The 20,687-nt window shown below is 44.0% G+C and overlaps 1 protein-coding gene and 1 non-coding gene across 3 annotated transcripts in view; one reads left to right on the top strand and one right to left on the bottom strand.

The window, feature by feature from the left end:
* Slc16a10 (solute carrier family 16 member 10) overlaps window positions 1-20,687 on the bottom strand; it is a 104,799-nt gene that overhangs the window by 51,740 nt on the left and 32,372 nt on the right. The gene's annotated exons all lie outside the window — the stretch shown is intronic.
* On the top strand, window positions 17,542-17,674 carry LOC127670263 (small nucleolar RNA SNORA17). Its single transcript, XR_007974505.1, has one exon. It is a non-coding gene; the product is annotated as a small nucleolar RNA SNORA17 (small nucleolar RNA).

A 20,687-nucleotide genomic window follows, 5' to 3' on the forward strand; every position in this document is an offset into this window, starting at 1 on the left:
GGTGACAAAGTGGGGCAGGAGGGCACAGGGGCAGAGGCACCAACTAACTGGGTCCTGCTGGCCTCCAGCCTACCATGGGGTCAGAGAAACACTGTCTCAGGGGAATAAAGCAGAGAAGGACAGACAAAGGATGAACAGTGGATATCCTCCTCTAACTAGTGCCCATGCACCCCGAGACGCACACAGACACATACACAGATGCACAGAGGCACACACATGTACGCGCGCACACAGTGGATACATAAATATATACATAAATAAGATAATTTTAATGCTGAGGAGATCTTTAGATGGTACAGTACCAGAGTTGGATCCCTAGACCAATGCAAAAAAAAAAAAAAAAATGGCATGAGCTTTTATAGTCCCAGTACTGGGAAAATGGAGACCACGCGCATGCAAATCCCCACCACGGCCAGAAGAGGGTGTTAGGTCCTCTGGAACTAGGGTTACAGGTGGTTGTTAGCTGCCAAATGGGTGGCAGGAACTGAACCTGGGTCCTCCCCTAGAGCAGCAAGTGCTCTTAACTTCAGCGTCAACTCTCCAGGCCTTTAAATGCTCTCTTTGAAGTTTTTTATATCATGGAGAAGTTCATGAATTTTTGTATTTTGAGTGTTTGTTGTCATTTGGCTGGGTCTGGTTCTGGTTTTTGGAGGGGGTTGCTCTGTTTTTATTAACTCATTTACTTAATGTGTATGGATATTTTGTCTGCATGCATGTCTGTGTACCATGTGTATGACTGGTGCTACGGAGGCTAGCGAAGGGCACCAGATGCCCTGCAGCTGGAGGTGGCTGCCCTGAGAGTGCAGGGAGTTGAACCTGTGTCTTCAGGAAAAAGCAGGCAGCAGTCGGGTCTTAACCCCCAGCCATCTCTCCAGCCCCTTGTTTTGTTTTGTTTGAGACAAAGTCTCACTGTGTAACCCTGGCTGGCCTAGAAGTCACTATGTAAACCTAGTGGCCTGAAACTTGTGCTGAGACCCTTAACTGTTTTTGCCTTGTGAATGCTGGAGTTACAAATGTGGTCCCAAAAACCAGAGAAGTTTGAGCAGATTATTTAGTGCAGTAGTCAAGTAAGCTAGGAACAGTCTCAAGGTGTTGCTAGGTTTGACCACTACTTGCTGGAAAGAACTCCTTTCAACAGAGCAAAGAAATGTAACCGACAATTTTCCTGAAAAAGATATCTCACATTTATAATTTTGGATGTTATAACATTTTAAAAGCAGCACAGTATGTTGTTATATTATGGAAAGTGCAAATATGAACCCACAGAAAGAATTAAAAACAACTATCCTGATATTGTGCAAGTAGAGATTTGGAACACAGAACCTCTGTCATCCATTGGCCTCTGACCCAGTCAGGACCTTTTCCAGCGGAGCCAATGCAGGAACTGTTCCCAAAGTCTCAGTGGCTACTCTGGGGTAAAGGACCTAGCCTTTGGTAGATGAAGCTGTATCTGTTTACAAGCCCCACTGGGCTTCTACTGTCTTTCTTAGTGGACTAAATGTGAGTGAGGGTTTTTTTCCCAGGAAAATTATCTGTTACATTTCTTTGCTCTGTTGAAAGGAGTTCTTTCCAGCAAGTAGTGCTCAAACCTAGCAACACCTTGAGATTGTTCCTATGAACAATGAAGACGGACATCCACTGATGTTGGTGATGACAACTGTAATGGTTTTACAGTTTTGGGGGGTGGAGTGATGGGGGGGGTTAGAGACAGGGTTTCTCTGTATAGCCCTGGCTATCCTGGAACTAGATCTGTAGAGCAAGCTGGCCTCGAATTCAGAGATCCATCTGCTTCTGCCTCCGCAGTGCTAAGATTAAAGGAATCTTAGACAATTGGAATTTATTATATATACTATGCCAGACAGTGTGAAGCTGCTTTCTATTCTTGTGTTGCAATAATGGCGTAACATGGGCTAGAGGCCAGGGCCACACCAGAGAGACTGTGTTTTAGAACCCTAACAGACGAACACACGCGGGGGATAGATCCGAACCCTAACATTAAGCCATTTAATAGTCATTTAGAGAGGCACCTGCCCAGTTGAGAAAACTTAACAAATAAAATTTTAAAACGTTCACCCAGACACCGAGCATAGTGAGGCAGGAACTGGAGTGCCTCATCTAGTGTATGTTGACTTGCCTTTTAACTGATTTAACCAAACACCTTCACACAGCCCGAATTAAGAGAATGTGAAAGATTCCATTGAAGGATATCTGTAGAGAAACTCTAAGTTTGAAAATCCAAAAATATAACCACATAGGTATATTATTTTAAAAAAATACAAAGATAAGAACTAAGAAGATAAACATGAGAAATAAGTGAGTTAAGAGCTGTTGCCTTTGTAATAGGATATCTAGAGAAAGAAGCCTGGCATAGGATCTTTTTATACTATAAGTATATACAATCACTAATCATATAAATTAACTTTGTCAGCAGGAGAGATGGCTCTGTGGCTAAGAGCAGTTACCGCTCTCTCAGAGGATTGGATTTACAATCCAGCACCCCACACTGAGTGGTTCACAAATGTCTCTAGCTCTAAGGAATCCAACCCCACCTTCCCGGGTACAGTGAGCACATGGATGCATGCATACACACAAAATAAAAATTTTGTAAAGAAACCTGACATCAATGTTAGTGAACCAATCAAGGTCTATGACTGAGTCTCTAAAGTCTCATGAACACAGCAATAAAACTACCTAACAAATAACACATAGAGAACACTACTCCTCGGGGTCATAAAAACATATCTCAGGATTGGAAAATGTGAGCAAAATTCCTAGGGACAGATTGAATTCGTAGATCAACTATACAAGACCAAGGCAGATTTCTTAAGACAAGTCAGAGCAGAGCTTCCCCTGGTGGGGACAGAGGTGGGGATAACAAAACTTTCATACCCCTAGCTGGTCTGCCTGACAGTTTAACTACTAACTGGCCAGGACCCTTGCCAAGACATTACTCCTGTAGTAATGAGGGCATTTGTGAGGCTGGCCTAACAGCACAGGAAACAGCACGGACTATGATAATAGATTGCTTTGTGGGATTTCAGAAAGCCATAAAGTTTATCGTGCTATTCCTACATGTGTGCCTTTAAAAGTTGAAAAGGAATATTACACCTTGCTGGGTGTGGAACAATAAAGAATAACAGACTACTTGAGACAGCTACACCGTTCTCCCATTCAAGAGAATGGTGAGGGCTGTTGATTACTTTCAAAGGGTTTACTTGGGTACAAGTAATTTAAGTAGGTCAGGACAAATTCCAAGGTAAACTTCCTGTTAATTTCAAACCACTGTCCCTTCTGCATCCCAACAGAGCTAAGAGTTATTAAGTGTTCATTATGTACCAAGCACTATTTCAGAGCTGTATGTGCATGTATATTTGTATTTATATTTATTTGTAAGGTTTGAGCCTCACACCACTCTTCTGGGGATCTGGGGCTCTGTGCATGCTAGACAAACACACTCCACCACTGAACTACACCACAGCCCCAAAGCTGTGAGTCAGGGTCTCACTCTCCATCTGCTTCAGAGTCACTGGGATGACCAAGCTGGCCTCAAACTTGTGATTCTCCAGTCTCTGTGTAAGTGCTAGGATTATAGATCTGTGCCCTCCACCCCGGCTCTCACAACGATCCATGTTAAAGTATTCTAACCTTCATGCAGATGATGAAACTGAGGCAAAGCATGTGTTAAGTAACTTGCCCAAGACCTCAAAAACTAGAAGCAAGGGATTCACTAGTCTGGAATTCATACGCTACTCATCAGAGGCAGCCCACCTTCTATAAAGGGTCACAGTAAACCTCTGGAAACACTCTTGGGTCTCTTCCTAAAATAGACATGCACAAACAAGTCTTAATTAACTAAGAAAGTACCAACCACACAGCAAGTTTCTATCTCACGAATTTCTACCTAGTGAATCAAATGTCTGGGGATTGCTGGTCTCTCAAATGGCCAACACTTCTGTCCTAAATACCAGCTAACCAACTATGCTCTGGTAACAGCCTTCCTCTCACAAGTAAGCTATCAGGAAGTACCACTGAGTCACAGGACATGAGGACATTTAAAGGGCTAAGATAAAACAAACTACCTGGGCAAGCTGGAGTCAAGCCACACACCCGTAAATAAAAATTTGTCTTGTTTCATAAGACAAATTAAGCTAGGGCTAGAAAGATGGCTCAGAGCACTGCATCCTGGCGGAGGACCCAGGTTGGATGCCCAGCACCCACGAGACAGCTCACAGCTATCTGCTAAGCCCAGTTCTGAGGGAAAACCAACCACCTCATCTGGGTTCCTCAGCACCTCTGGGCATGCATGTGCTGCACATACACACATAAAAATAGTTTTTATATTATATAAAAATAGCTTTTGAAAAAAACAACTTAGGCTGATGAATAAATGAGGGAAATAGTTTAAAAGAAAGGCTACAAGATGTGATGGCCGATCTTAATTGTCAACTTGACACAGCTGGGAAGAGGAAACGTCATCTGAAGAACTGCCTGGGGCCGTGTCTTTTGGGGCATTGTCATGACCGAAGACTAGAGTGGGAGAATCCAACCCACTTGGGAAGTGCTAGCAGGAGGAAAGGGGAAAGGGGAAAGGGGAAAGGAAAGGGGAAAGGGGAAAGGGGAAAGGGGAAAGGGGAAAGGGGAAAGGGGAAAGGGGAAAGGGGAAAGGGGAAAGGGGAAAGGGGAAAGGGGAAAGGGAAGGAAAGGAGGGAGGGAGGAAGGAAGGAAGGTGAGCACCCCAGGTCTCTGCTTCAGTTCCTGCCCTGATGCCTTTAATGATGGATTGGAACCTGTAAGCCAAATAAATCCTTTATTCACCAAGCTACTTTTGGTCGTGGTGTTTATAATAACAGCAAAAAGCACATTAGAAGACAAATCAGTACCAGGAACATGGGGTGCTGCTGTGATGGACTTGATCTGTGTTGGGTTTTATTTTATTTTTGTTTTTTGGGGGGGTTGTTTAGGGGGAGGTAGGGGTGTTGGGAGTACTGTGAAGTATCTGGAACTCTGGTCTGGACATGCTCAAAGCTTTAAAAGCTACTGCTGAAAGAATGTTGAGAGAATGCAGGCAATGGAGAGCTGGCTTGTGAAGTTTCAGAGGAAGCCAACTCTATCATCAGGGCCATTTATATACTTCAGGTAAGGATCTTTGGAGCTGAAACCTGTGCTTTACCGACACACCAGGTGCTGGCCAGCGGAGGTGGAAACGATGCTGATCTGTATTATTACAATGCAATCTCCTGGGAAGAAGTTCCTCAGGGCCAGCACACTGATGCTAAGGTCTAACAGGGGACCAAGGACACATGTGGAGCTTGACAAGAATGTGGAAGAGAGGCCGCATGGCACAGGTTCTGAAGGCATGACGAGTCACGCAGAGCAGCTGAGGCCTGGCACTGTGAGAGGCCAGAGGCACCGGTGAAGGTGCAGCCTCAGATGCCCTGGAGACTGCAGCATATTTGAGATACCAAAGATGGCTGCAGGTGTGGAGCAGTTCTGATCTTAAAAGACAAGCTGTGTGCACAGTGTGGATGACAGGGGTGGGGAAGTGGGCTACCCACGCTTCTTGGAGCCTGCAGACCATAAATGAGTCCCAGATGCTGGGCTGAGCTACAGGATTTGATTTACACTGTTGGATTTGGGGTTTGCTTTGGTCTGACTATCGCTGGGTTCTGGCTCTTCATTCTTGGAATAAGAAAGTTTATAACTTGTTCTGGTTTTCTTTTTATAGACATGGTTAAAGTATTAGAAACTTTAGGAACTGTTAGACTTTTAAAGTTGAAACTGTTTTATATTGTGATACTGACATAAGATCCTGGAGACAAAGAATATTTTATTGTTAGTATCAAGACCATATGGTAGCATGAGATTATTTTATTAATGATTATGACTAATATACCTTTCATATGTTTACTGGACATTTATAGCACTTTTTAAAAGAAAGATATCTATTGAAATCATTTGCTTACTCTTAGGCTGTTATCTTTTTATTGTTATATTGTAAGATTCTTTACATATTTTAAGTAAGTCCTTGAATATATATGGCCTGCAAAAAGTCTCCTGGGTTCTTTGAGTCCCCTTCCCTTTCTAGAAATTACTTCACTGTCTCTCTCTCTCTCTCTCTCTCTCTCTCTCTCTCTGTGTGTGTGTGTGTATACATTAGAATGCTATAGCATGTGTTGAGGTCTCTCCTTCTCCCTCTATATGAGTTGCAGAGATCAAACTAATGTTATCAAGCTTGCATAAAAAGTGTTTTTACCCACTGAGTCATTTCACTGGCTTACTCTTCTCTTTCATTTTTATTTTTAGAATTTTCTTTTTTTTTTTTTCCTTTTCACTCTCTTAATGATGCTCTTAGATGCACGGAAGTTCTTGGCTTTGTGACACAGGCACTGTCTATTTTAATCTTGCTTAGGCTTTCAGCTCTGTATCTTTAAAAACATTGCCTGGCCCAAAGTCACCAACGTAGAAACACATTCTTTGCTCATGGTTTGATAGCTTGACGTCCTGAATTTGCCTTTAATGCATCTGAGTTCACTGAATGCAGTATGAGGTAAGAGGTCGACTCTGCTCCTTCCCCTGTGGCAGTCCAGTTGTCCCAGCACTGTCTGTTGCACTGTTGAAGACTCTCCCCTCACTGAGCTGTCTTGGCTTGCTTGTCCATCTTAATTTTTAATATTTAGAAGGAAAATGTTTTGAAAACAAATTTTTTGTGTAGCTTTATAAAGATGTGACCATTGTGTGTGTTTCTAATGATACATATGCATCATTTCTTCATGTCTGTCTGTACACCGCACACGTACATGGTGACATGGAGGCCAAAAGAGGGCATCAGATCCCTTGCGACCAGTGTTACAAGCTGCGGTGTGAACGCTAGGAATCAAACCTGGGTTCTCTGGGAGAGCAACAAGTGCTCTTGGACACTGAGCTATCTCTTCAGCCCCTCAACAGCTTGTTTTCTGTAGTGTTTAATAATATATTCTGTTATCTGGGTATGTTGTGGTTTTTTGTTTACCTACTGATTAATGTCTTGGTTGCTTCCATCTCTGTCCAGTGTGGGTAAAGCGGCAGAAGGCACCAATCTGCAGGTGGCCTGCAGTGGTAAATTCTCACCTGATCAAGGAACACAACTTACTAGCAAAGTGATTGTTTACTTCAAAATCCCCCAGCACATGAAGTTCTGGCTGTTCCAGTGACCTGACATTCGCAGTGCTGAGGATTTGGGCCATCCCAGAAAGCACACAGAATCACTCCGTTCAGTTTCTAGTGATGCATGGGCATCATTTCTTCATGTTTTCTTGCATGTGTAGATCTACATGCTACCGTGTCTGTTAAGGTTTTGTGTTTAAAAAGAATTTAGAGTTGACAATATTGAATCTACCTATGACCATGGGAAAATCCCTGCTTTTATTTAGTTCTCTGATAGTGTTTATCAATTTTTCCTCATATAGATATTATATATATTTTCATATATCTATACCTAAGTATTTCACTGCAGGTACTAATGTAAATGATATTGTGCTTTTAACTTCAGAGTCTTTATATTGATCACATTTTTAAATCCTCTGGTCTTTGGCTCCTGTTGCTAGAACACCAAAATGCAAAATGCCTTTTTTTAAAAGTTTTTTTTTGGTTTTTTTTTTTTTTTTTTTTTTTTGGTTTTTTTCAAGACAGGGTTTCTCTGTGCAACTCTGGCTGTACTGGAACTCACTTTGTAGGCCCGGCTGTCCTCGAACTCAGAAATTCGCCTGCCTCTACCTCCAAAGTGCTGGGATTGAAGGCGTGTGCCACCACTGCCTGGCCAAAAGATTTCTTTATTTATTATATGTAAGTAGCTGTCTTCAGACACTCCAAAAGGGGGCATCAGATCTCATTACAGATGGTTGTAGGCCACCATGTGGTTGCTGGGATTTGAACTCAGGACCTTCAGAAGAGCAGTCAGTGCACTTAACCACTGAGCCATCTCTCCAGCTCCCCAAATTCCATTTTAATAGTGACATAATTTAGTGATTTTATAGAAGTAATGGTTAAAAGCTATTCTTTAAATAGGTCTTAATTAGGGTTTTACTACTGTGAAGAGACACCATGACCAAGATAACTTTTATAATGACATTTGATTGGGGCTGGCTTACAGTTTTTGAGGTTCAGTCCATTAATCATCATGGTGGGAATCATGGCACTGCACAGGCAGACATGTGCTAGAGGAGCTGAGAGTTCTACATCTTGATCAGACGGCATCCAAAGGAAGACTGTCCTTTCCAGGCAGCCAAAGGCCAGTGCCATCCAAACTGGGCAGAACCTGAGCATAGGAGAACCCTTCAAAGCCCACCTACACAGTGACACACTTCCTCCAGCAAGGTCACACCTATTCCAGCAAGGTCATCCCTCCTAATAGTGCCACTTCCCATGGGTCAAGCATATTCAAACCACCACAGACAGGGTCTCACAGTATCCTCTGGCTGGCCTAGAACTCTCTATCATAGACCAGGCTGACCTGGAATTCACAAAGATCCACCTGTCTCTGTCTCCCAAGTCCTAGAACTTAGGGTATGCAACATCATACCAGGTGGTCTGTTAAAAAACCAGTGGTCTGGGCTGGAGTGGACGGCTCAGTGGTTAAGAGCAGTGACTGCTCTTTCTGAGGTTCAATTCCCTGCAACCACACGGTGGCTCACAACCACCCGTAAATGGGATCTGATGTCCTCTTTTTGGTGTGTCTGAAGAGAATGACAGTGTTTTCATATACACAAGATAAATAAATCTTCTTAAAAATGTTAAAAAAAAAAAAAAGAAACAACCAGTGGTTCTCAACCTTCCTAATGCTGCAACCCTTTACACAGTTCCTCATGCTGTGGTGATCTTCAACCATAAAATTATTTTTGTTGCTACTTCATTGCTGTAACTTTGCTACTGTTATGTTGTAAAGTAAGTATCTGATATGCAGATGATCTTAGACAATCCCTGTATTAAAGGACCATTCAACATCCCGCCCCCCCAGGGAGTTGCAACCACAGGTTGGGGACCCACTGGTTAAAATTAATTTTATAGGATAACTATATAATTTACACTATCTTTATTACTCATCCAAATATAAACATACTAAAAGCAAAAAATACATTAGATAATTAAATTCTATCATCTTTTGACATTATTGATTTAAATTATTTAATATACTCTAATTTGATGCATTCTCTCATTTTGTTATAAAGGTTTATTTATCAAGGTAAAAGCATAACCTCACTGGTTTTGATTGTCTTGTGAATTGTTAGGAATTGTTCATGCTACTTAGGGCACTCCTACCACTGAGCTATAATCCTAATGCAAACTGCAAACTTTAACATTTTAAGACTTTTTATTAAGAGTTTTAAGGGCTTAGACAAAGGTAGACAAATCTTTACTGGCATACTTTAAAGTCTCCACTCACAAACATTCACAGACATAAGGTATGAAAATATCTTAGATCTGGCGAGTTTTTTTCTTTTTAGAGATTTTATTTTTAATTTTTTTCTTTTTAGGGATTTTATTTTTAATTATAGTCTGTATGCATTTCTGGGGTGGGGTATGTGCACGTGAGTTCAGATGCCTGGAAGGCAATGGTGTTGGGTTTCCTGGAGCCAGAGTTACAGGCAGTTGTGAGATGCCTAATGTGGGTGCTGGGAGCCCATCTCTCACACATACATGTATAGAAAACATTCATACACAATCAATGAGTCAATCAATCAATCAATCAATCAATCAATATTATTATTAAAAATGCAGAACCATCATTCCCCCAGCCCCACAATGTTTTCTTGATAAAGACGTCCATTGTCATTCTTGACAGTACATGTGCATGTTTTCACACCTTCCTATACATATGTAGGTTGCATTTCACAGTAAAATGGCAGAAAGCCTGCCAACATGCCGCACTGTGAGCAGGCAGACACCAGGGACACTCCCAACCCTGCGGTAAAGCAGGACAGAGCCAGCATGCTCACTCTGCTCTGCTATTTCCTCCCTTGTTTGTTTTGTTTTGATTTGATTTGTTTCTGAGAAATCCTCCTGCCTCGGCTCCCACGGCTGAGGTTTCACGGGCGTGGACACCCATACCTGGGACAGAGTGTGGGAGAGACACTCATGCGCTTACATGCGGCTTCCCGAGATCTGAGGCAAGCCCTGTAATGTTCCTGGATTTCTTCCCTAAAGCAACTGGAGAGGGAGTGGAGAAGAATGAATTTCATTCCAATGTTAGAGTGTAAAGAAAACCAGAAAAGATATCCCCAAACACCCCTTCGGGCGAGGCACACAGCCACTGCCTTTGCATATACAGATGTCATTAAATCCTTGTGGCAATCCTGCAAAACAAGTATTAACTGTCAAGATAGGCGATGTTCACAAAAACTAATTAATTCTCCAAATGGCCATGGAGCTACTTAGTAGTAGAACAAGTATACACTTCTCTGAAGATTCATTCACCAAATAGATCAAATGTATTAATTTACCAGTGGCAGAAGAATGATCGAGGGATTTCAAAAGAATTTTTCTTCTAAGCAAACCATCCTAATGAAGGAAACAACTAATTACAGGGTCAAAGAACAGACACCCCTGCGTGAAACATTGCTGGCACTCTCAGGAAGCCAACAACTTTCTGAATTCGGCACATATTTAGCAGTGTGTTACTTTCATTATTAGGAAAAAAATACATCTGATATGTCTCATGGTTTACCATAAGGCAGGTGCTGTTTTACACATAAAACTCCTTTAATCCTTGGAATAGCCTTGGGAGGAACCAGCATAACCAGATAACCAGCATCTTCTTTGCTTAAGGAAACCACATGCGTATGGAGATTCACCACTGATAAACAACCCTGTCGGATGCCAAGACAGCCACAGTCTAGATGGGGTTCTCGTGTTCTCAGCTGCTTCACTCTCCTGACTATCGCTGAATATTGCTGAGCCGGGATGGAATGGCTTGGTGGGAACAGCATTGGCCGGGCAGGCATGAGGATCTACGTTCAGATCCTGCAAGTCCGTGTGAGAAGCCACATATGGCTACATGCATATCTGTAGACCCAGCTGTGGGGTGTGTGGTGTGTGGGGTGTGGTGTGTGGGTGTGGGGTATATGGGGTATGGTGTGGGGTATGTGGTGTGTGGTGTGTGGTGTGTGGGGTGTGGGGTGTGTGGAGTGTGGGGTGGGGTGTGTGGTGTGGGGAGCAGGGATAGGAGCGCTTACTGAGAGACCCTGATGCAAGGAAATAAAGATATCCTCCTCTGGCCTCCATGTACAAGAGTCAGTGTGCAGCCCCCAGGGCCACAGAGAAGATATAGAGGGCCATACCATATGAGTGTCTGCATGTGCATGTGTGTGACACATGCATACATTTTTTAAAATTAAAAAAATGTAAAGACAATCATTTAAAGGAAATTACCAGTGACAGTACTGAATATGGGATTTCATCCTGAGGTTGTATCATAGAGGCATTTGAATACTTAACGGTCAGTATACAATCAGATCTGTTTGAAACTGTAAAGCCACCCTTAGTTAAATAATTTACTTATTATATATAGGGTTATAATTTATAACCCTATGTTAAATATAGAGTAACAGTTTTAGCACAAAAAGAAGTATTTGTCAAGTATTTTGTTCTTGCATCCTGATAAAATTATTAACCACAAAACCATCAATAAGACTAAAATACTGACAATTCTGACGAAGTGTGTGGTACTGCCCATTTGTTACAATTTAACCACAACTAAAACACCCTACCAGCTCTTCGGGGAGCCGCTCTTCCCGGCTCTTCCTCTTCCTCGGCTCCAACAGCTCATTACTCTCACATGAGCTCGCAGTCACTGTATTTTTCCATCTCCCTCTGGCTTTCTTGGAAGTCTGACAGACTGTCTGGAAAGATGAACTTTCCAACGTCCAAATACACAGCTACTCCTTCCAAGGCCAGATCCAAAATTGACGTGGGCTGCCCGGTAAGCATCACCCCAATCAATTATTACTGCCTGTAACCTTTGCACAGCCCAATCTCTTCCTTTCTACTGGAGTCTGCTTAACTCCAAAGTCTGTTATCTTAAAATACTAAATGAGAAATGAGTGAATATCTTATGATCATTTGTAAATTATGTGTACACAATAAAACAGAACTGGAAATGAGCATTTAAGATGTCAGGGAAAACATGTGTCTTGATTTACAGACCTTTACTACTATTTACTAATGATGATAATAAAACTGAAGAGGTAACCACGGTCGGTCATCTTAGAGCCCCCCACTACAATACACTTCGTTTGAAGGGAGAAAGCACAGTTCTCAGCCCAGTGAACAGGCTTCTTTAATGCATCGCACTTCTGTGGCCTGCAGATGACTCTTCAGAACATATGCCTATAGCATGGGCTACAAAACTGACTTCTATATTTCTTCTGCTTATTGATTTAAAGTTACTCTTCTGGGGCTAGAAAGATGGCTCTGTGGTTAAGAGCACGGACTATTCTTGCAGAGGTTTAGTTCCCAGCAAACCTGGCAGTTTAAACCATCCAGAGGATCAAGCACCGTTTTCTAGCCATCCTGGGTACCACACATGTATACTGTATACTCATCATACATGTAGACAAAGCACTCATACATACAATAAAAATAAGTAATTCTTTAAAGTTTTCGATTGCGTGTGTGAGAGGGTGAGTGAGTGTGACAGTGTAGAAACAAGCGTGGCATGGCAGACGTGTGAAGCTCAGAGGATGGGCTTCCAGTCAGTCGCTCCTTCTAGGACTCAAACTCAGTCCATCAAGCTTTCTTTCACGTGCTCACCCATCTCACCAGCCATTATTGTTTGAAGACAGACTACCATGTCCCCATGTAACCCAGGCCACAAACTCACTCTGTAGCCCAGGATGACCCTGAACCTCTGATCTTCCTTTGTCCGCCACCCAAGTTCTGGGATTCAGGGATGAAGCACACCTGTGTGCCTGGCTTCTATTTCTTTAAATAAGCCAGTTGTTACTCCATCTAGCAAGCTTCTTTCTCCATAAGAAAGTGCCATTCCTCCTTATGAGAATATTAAGTAACCAACAAAAATCATCGAACATATGATTATAAAGAAACAGTTAGGAACATAGCCTCTCGGATGATTAAACGTGGTTTTGAAGGCTGCTATCACTCACCAACTGTCAGACCTAAGGAGTTTAGCTTACCTCTCTATAATCCATTTTCTTTGCAGTTAAGACAGGAAAGGATGATAGAATAATGGGCTATAAGACTTAAAACTAGTTCTTAGTAAGCACTCAATAAATTCTTGCTACTGTAATAATTATATATATATCATTGCAAGGTCAATTGATCAATTCTAATATCTAATCTTACAGAGTGATTCAAAGGAGCAGACTTAGGAGGAGCCAGAGCCCTTGCAGAGAGAACTCTGCCCACCCACCCTGGTGGGGATGAGGACACACCTTAGAGCAGGGCGGCCCCGCCTACATTCCCCTGGTGACAGGGATCTGTGATCAGGGCCCAGCTACCACCCTTCAGCCATCATCGGCCTCGAGCAACTGGAAGGTGCCTTGACCTACAGCACCCCATCTTCATGTACTGGGGAGCTTGCTTTTCCCTTTCACTCCCCTACTATTGAAACCCTACTTTGTAACCAAGGTTCAGACATTGTCTGTTTACCTCTCTAGCCTGGGCCACTTTATACAGTTAGAAAGATTCCTTCCCAGATAATAAGAGCTGTTATCTCAGACATGACTGTTGAGAATTCTTGGTAAGTACCACCCATTATCAGCTTTAGAACACAACAGACAAGCAGGAATGTAGAGCCCTGTGCTAACTGCTGGCTCTAAATGACAGCAAGGAGAAAACGCCTGCTGCTTCCTTCCCTGCTCCTGGCCTGGGGTCTGCTCAACTTGAACACATAACTGCCTTGTTAACATGTGTAGAAGGCGGCCCTGCCTTTGAGCCCCACACCATCTGGTCTCTATGCCTCTCCACAGCAGACCACATTAACAATGGTCCTGGCCATCAGCCTTCAGCTCTCCCTCAAAGCTTCAGGAGTTAGTTGTGTGGTCTCTCAGAGCAAATGCCACTCCTTGTGAAATGATTGACAACATGTCTTGATTGACAACATCCTTCTTAGGCACTATCCCACTTTATTCTACTCAAAGGTCTGGCCACTCTATAAAATTCTTAGCAACTCAATTACCATTTCTACCACAAAAAATGTGATTCCATTAGATCACAGCTTCCTGAACTGAAGTTTGAAATCCCTCTGAGATAACACAATGAAGTGTAGAGGTTGTTAAAGGGGAGGGGGCAACAGGAAAAGGGTTTTGAGCATGCAATGACCAAAACTCAATTCAAATCAATTGCTTGTCAAATTCCAGGTGTTTCGGCAGTGCTTAACATGTTATTTGCAGCATTTACTCTGAAAACACATGTGCACTTTGAATTGCACACGCATGTCACACGACACCAATGAATACAATCTCAAACACCTCAGCTCAGATATAAGATTACTGTGTGTTCCTAGCACAGAGGAGTTCTGAATTTTTGTTGAGTTAAATAAATAACATGAGCACTATTTTACCAAATACATGTGGAGTGCCTATTACATGTTTCCACTACTTTTATGTGTACAAGTGTTTGGCCTGCATGTATGTTTGCACACCACATATATGTCTTGTGCTTGTGGAAGCCAGATGAAGACTGGTTGTGAGCTACCACCTGAGAGTTAGGCATCAAACCCTGGTTTTATGGAAGAGTACCCTGTACTCTTAATTGCTGAACCATTTTGCACATTTTGCAAGTACCTGTTTCCACTATTTTAAACACACTTATTTCTTTATTTTTCCCTACCATTTAAAGTGTCTAGTGGCCCTGGGATTGGAGTGACAGCTCAGTTGGTAATCAGGCAAACTGGACATGGTCGCAGGTGCCCATAATCTCAGCACTGGGGAAGCAAAAACTAAGCAGCTCCATAGAGTCCACTGGCCAACCAGCCTTCATTCATCGGAAAGCCCTAGGTTCCAAAGACAGGCCTTTCTCAAACCTCAGGGTAGGCTGGGCTGGAGAGATGGCCCCGCAGTCAGGAGCAGCGGTGCCTCTTACAGAGAACCCAGGCTTGTTTCCCAGAACCATGCGGTAGCTATCCACTGTCCATAACTCTACTTCCTGTGGATCTCATGCATTCCTTTGGCCTCTGTGTGAAGCAGACATGCACATGGTACACATACATTAAAAAATAAACTAGTTATAAGCCAGAAAGATCGTGCAGAATGTAAAGGTACTTGCACCAAGCCTGCTTTCAGTCCACAGTACCAACACTGTGGAGAGAATTGACTCTTATGAATTGTCTTCTGACCTTCACACATACGCCATGGCACATGCATGCACACACACACACACACACACACACACACACTCACAGAGAGAGAGACAGAGAGATAGAGACAGAGAAACTGACAGAGAGAGGAGAGGTTAGAGAAAACTTACAATGTTACTATGTTAGTAATTGGTAAATCCCAGCTGGAGAGAGCAGTACACACCTTTAACCCCCAGCATTCAGGAGGCAGACCCAGGAGAATCAAGAGTACAGGGTGGGCCTTAACTACATAGCAAGCTTGAGGCTTGCCTATCCTACATGAGACTTTGTGTCTCAAGGAAGTAAAACAAAATGAAAAACTTGGTAGAGCTAGTCTTAGTCTGATTCATATAATTCATATTAAATGTAACAAGTAGTATTAACCACAGTGTTACACTCCCTTCTAGTGTGGTTTATTCATGCGATACAAAAAAACAGCCATGTCATCTCACTCAACAGGTTTATTATGAGAAGCAAATATGTAAAAACAAATTGGAAAGTACTATGTAGATGTATTACAACATCCTAAAATAGCCAGACTGCCTAGCATGACTCTAACTAGGTCAAGAAGAAATGTGGTAATCAACAAAATTATCTCAGGCTTCATCTCGGCACAGCTGTCAGTAATAGCATGAAGCTGGCAGTCCTAGACACGGTTCAGCCTAAGTTAATGTGCCTTTCCACCTACCCTTCAGCTGCAACTGCGTAAGTCCAAAGTATAAGGAGCAGTTAACCGATGGGTCAGCATCCATTAAAAAGAAGACCCTCCAGGTATAGTGCCCTTATTTCCAGCAGTAGAGAGGCAGAGGCAGGAAGCTTTCTATGAGTCTGAGGCCAGCCTAGTCTACATAGTGAATTCAGGACAGCCAGAGCTGCATGTGACCTCCCCCAGCCTTTGAGGGTCTGACCCATTGTTCTCAAAGAATAGCAGCCCAGCCACCTGATGCCAGCCTCCTGCAGAACAAGCAGAACCAGTTTCCAGCCTTTGGGGGAGGGGTCTTGCCCCACCTATATATATTTGGGGAGATTCAAGTTTGAGTCTTGAGCAAGAAATCATGTCTTGACTCCGTGTGTTTCCCTTGCCACCTTGTTTTCTATCCCCATCTCTTCTTCCAGGGAACCCAAGCCGTTAGCATGTAGCCACGGGCAGCTACAGCTACATAGCTGGACCCTATAAGGAGGAGAGGAGGAGAAAGAGAAGGACTAGGAAGAGGGTGGCTACATGATCACGCATGCCCCCCACATACACACAGCTAGACATGATGGTAGTACATGTCTGTTCCCAGCACTCAAGGCTGAGGAGAAAGGATTGAGAGCTTTAAGCCTCCTCTGGGCTAAACAGCAAGATCTCTCCTCCCTCCCTCTCTCCTGTCTGTCTGTCTGCCTCTCTCTCTGTCTCTCTCTGTCTCTCTCACATACACACACACACACTGACACAGACACACACACACACACACACACATGAGAACTACTTACTGCTGGTAAAGTCAGCCTCCTGTCTGCAGTCCTATTCCTATGTTAGCCTGTTTGCCCCTCCTCTTGTACAGTCTTCAAGCTTGCAAATCCTTTATTCTAAGACTTTAATTCTTTTTTACTTTTTATTTTTATTTTATGTACATTGGTGTTTTGTCTGCATGTATGTCTGTGTCAGAGTGTCAGATCCTCTGAAACTGGAGTTACAGACAAGTGTGAGCAGCCATGTGGGTGCTGGGAATTGAACCTCAGTCCTTTGAAAGAGCAGACAATGCTCTTAACCACTGAGCCATCTCTCCAGCCTAAGGCTTTAATTCTTAGTGGAATAGTTAAGTGGTTCTCAACTTCAAATCTAAACTAATGCGCTACTAATTTTAATATTGACCTTTACGAGAAGCATCTCAAACACATGAGCACCCAGTGTAAGGTGCAGCTGTGTCTGAGGACAGCCACCACTGTCTCATGTTTCCCACTGCTGTGCCTGTCTTCTCTACAGGTGCAACGTCATTACAGCATACGAAGGAAGGCCTGCGTGAAACCAAAGATCTGGGTTTGTCTCCTAACTTTTCTAAAGATCTGTTTCATCCGGTTAGTGTGAACCATAGTTCCTTTGTGTATACAGAATATAATGACTTTAATACCATAAAAGATAAACTAGCAGGATAAAGTAATACAAAGACGTCCTTTTTTATGAAGCAAGTGAATCAGTTCCAACAAATACTCAGTATACATGATAACTGCCTGGCCCTAGAGGCATCATGGCAGCTGTGGCTGCACTGTCACCCGAGCGTCAGTAGGTGGCAGAGAGGAAAGAGGCTATGTCCACACAGTGTTCTGACCTTTGAATATCTGAATGATTAGTAGCCTAACACTCCCTGAAAAAAGGTGAGCCTGAGACCACTACCAGTCTGGCGCGCCAGTCAAGCCCAGAGAGTCTCGCGGGTAGAGAAGCAAGCTTAAGAAGCAGAGGAACCCTGCCTGGGACCGCGGTCCTGATAGGAGCGAGCCAGCCCGAGACAGATCAGATGGACACTCCCGCAGGCTGGGCGAGGACTGAGACTAGATGAACACCAGACTGGCACCATGGGGCTCAGACAAGGATCTAGCCTGAGCTGAATACCGGTCCAGTGCTGTGCATGCCTGGAGGATAGACAATGATCAAGACAATGACCCCTGCCTAGGAGCAAGTAAGTGGTGGAGAAATGGAAGAGAAAGAGAAACAGAAGGATGTGAGCACAATGAAGACAGGGGGGACTGGAGATTCGAGGATAGTGAGAATCAGCCTGATGTGAGAGGCTGCTGATGCCACCTGGGACCAATAGTAGGGTCCTGGCCCATGCTGCCACCAGGGGCTGTGTCTGGGGTTGATGGCCCTGAAGCAACAAGGGGTCTTGTTACCAAAGACCAGGCAGACGTCCCTGGTCTGGGCTGCTGCTCCAGGACAGGTTGGTGTCAGAGGGCTGTGCAGAGCTGGCCTCACCCCTCACCTGGGAATTGTGGGAGACCTGAGCCCACCCCTAGCCAGCTGTAGTACTCCGGAGAGCAAACCGCACATTGCAGGAGTTGCAGGTGAGCTGGCCCTGAGGATATGAGCATGGGAAAGCTGGCCTTACCATTTGTCTTCCTGTAGTAGACAAAGGAGTAATAACCCCCCCCACACACTCACAGACACACAGACACACAGACACACACACACACACACTCTCACACACACACTCAGACACACACTCACAGACACACTCACATACACACACGCAGACATACACACACTCACAAACACACTCACACACACACACTCACACACAAACACACTCACACACACTCACACACACACTCACTCACACACACACTCACACACACACACAGACACACACTCATACACAGACACACTCACACACACACACACACACACTCACCTGCAGCAGGTTGGAGACCTGGCCTAGGGCCATGGAAGCAGAAGAGCTGGCCCAGTCCTTCACTAACTGCAGAGCTCTGGTGAGTGGGCCCTGCACCACTCCCAGGCAGCATAGCAGAGCTGACCCTGGTGTCAGGTGACCATGGGAGAGGTGGCCCCACCACTTGTCTGCCTATGTGGTGACATGGGCAAGAGAGAATCCTCCCATACACACACTGCTTGCCTCCTTTGGTAGAGAGAGCTGACCCCAAGGTCACCAGAGCCAGAGAGCTGCCCGTCCCCCTCACCTGCTGCAGCAATGAGGAGAGCAAGCCCTGTGTGGTGTCTAGGCAGCACAGTTGAGCTAGCCCTGGTTGTAGGGGTTGCAGACGAGCCATCCCAGAGAATGTGAGTGCAGGAGAGCTAGCCCTGACTCCTGCCTGCTAGGCTGTGGCAGGGATGAGGGGGAGACAGGCTCCTCCCCTCCCTCATCCCTCTCCATCTATGGCAGATGGAGAGCTGGCCCGGAAGAACGGGCCATGTCCCTCCTAAGCGACAATGTTTGGGAGAGTGGGACTTGCCCCTCACCTGGGCGGCAGGGTGGAGCTGGCCCTGGTTGTGCTGGTTGCTGGTGAGCTGGCCCTGAATGTGTGAGAGTCAGCGAGCTGCTCCTCCCTGGACACCTCTCCAGTCTAGATCCAAAGATTTGAATTGCCCACCCCAACATGAACTGCTGGGGTGCATGAAGGGGCCCGTTCTACAGATTCAGTACTGCAGGATCTCCATGAGACAGGGTGACGACAGGATGTCCAAGAGGAATTCCAGGGAGATTCCAGTGTTTGATAGGTTAGCAGAAGCCAGAGGCCTCGAACCAGACCAACAAGTGGTAGCAATGAACATTTTCAAGCAAAGAAGTATGGGCAAAGGGAAGATGGTGGACACAGTGAGACACGCTGCTGCAGCCTCCACAAGATTATTTTCTGTTCCAAGAGCGGCCGCAACGGAAAGTAGGTACAAGGTGGGGAATGGGGGTGCAAGATATGAAATTCACAAAGAACCAATAAAAAAGTTTTAAAATGATAATTGATATTCAAGAATATGGAATATTTTTAGCCTCATAAATGTCGCAGAAATTACACCTCCTTATTCTTAAAGTCTAAAAAAAAGCTAAAGCTGAAGAGACCTTAAGGACACTGTTATGAGATGCTTACAGAACAGCCTGTTGGCGACGAATCCAATCAAATGAGAACCTCACTTATATATATATATATAAAATGTGACCTTGACTGTGGTTAAGGACAGAAGAAAGAGCTTCACATTGAAATACGTTCCTTAACAGATTTCATGTATCAAAATGTCACTGGAACACCCCCCCCCCCAAAAAAAAACAGATTTGCAGTTAGAATTTTCTTGATAAAATGTAGGATATTTTAATAAAATTATTTCCTGATTAAAAACCTTTCCTAACTATATTTCACCTTCCCTGACCAATTGTACTGAGGTCGAGGTATAAACCATGTTTAAGGATGCGCCATTGACTCACTAGCACCTGATGCAAAGTCTTACTAATTAGCAGACACTGTACAGTGAACTGAACTTGAGCTCTGGTTAATGGATGAAGGAGTAACAGTGGATAAGCAGAATTTATAAACATTTGTTTTTCCTATAGAAAGTCTCTAAAGAATATGTTCTACGTTCACAATTTTAGAGACTTACACTAAAGAGTATCTGAGAAGGTACACTACTGTTCAAGAGACTGTGGAAAGAAGACAACAATTTGTAGCCAGTCTGGGCTACACAGCAAGCCTAGCTAAGCAACAATAAAATTGATCAGCGTAGAGTGCTCGCAGGAAGCCCTGGGTTTGAGCCCTGACACCAGAGAGATCACACTGGTCATCACACTGGTCATCACACTGGTCATCATTTCGAGTCTGAGCACAATGTGGCCTACACAGTGAGTTCTGGGACAGACAGGGCTACACAGCAAAGCTC

This window comes from Apodemus sylvaticus, chromosome 19 (genome assembly GCF_947179515.1).
Source record: "Apodemus sylvaticus chromosome 19, mApoSyl1.1, whole genome shotgun sequence".
Classification (NCBI taxonomy): domain Eukaryota; kingdom Metazoa; phylum Chordata; class Mammalia; order Rodentia; family Muridae; genus Apodemus; species Apodemus sylvaticus.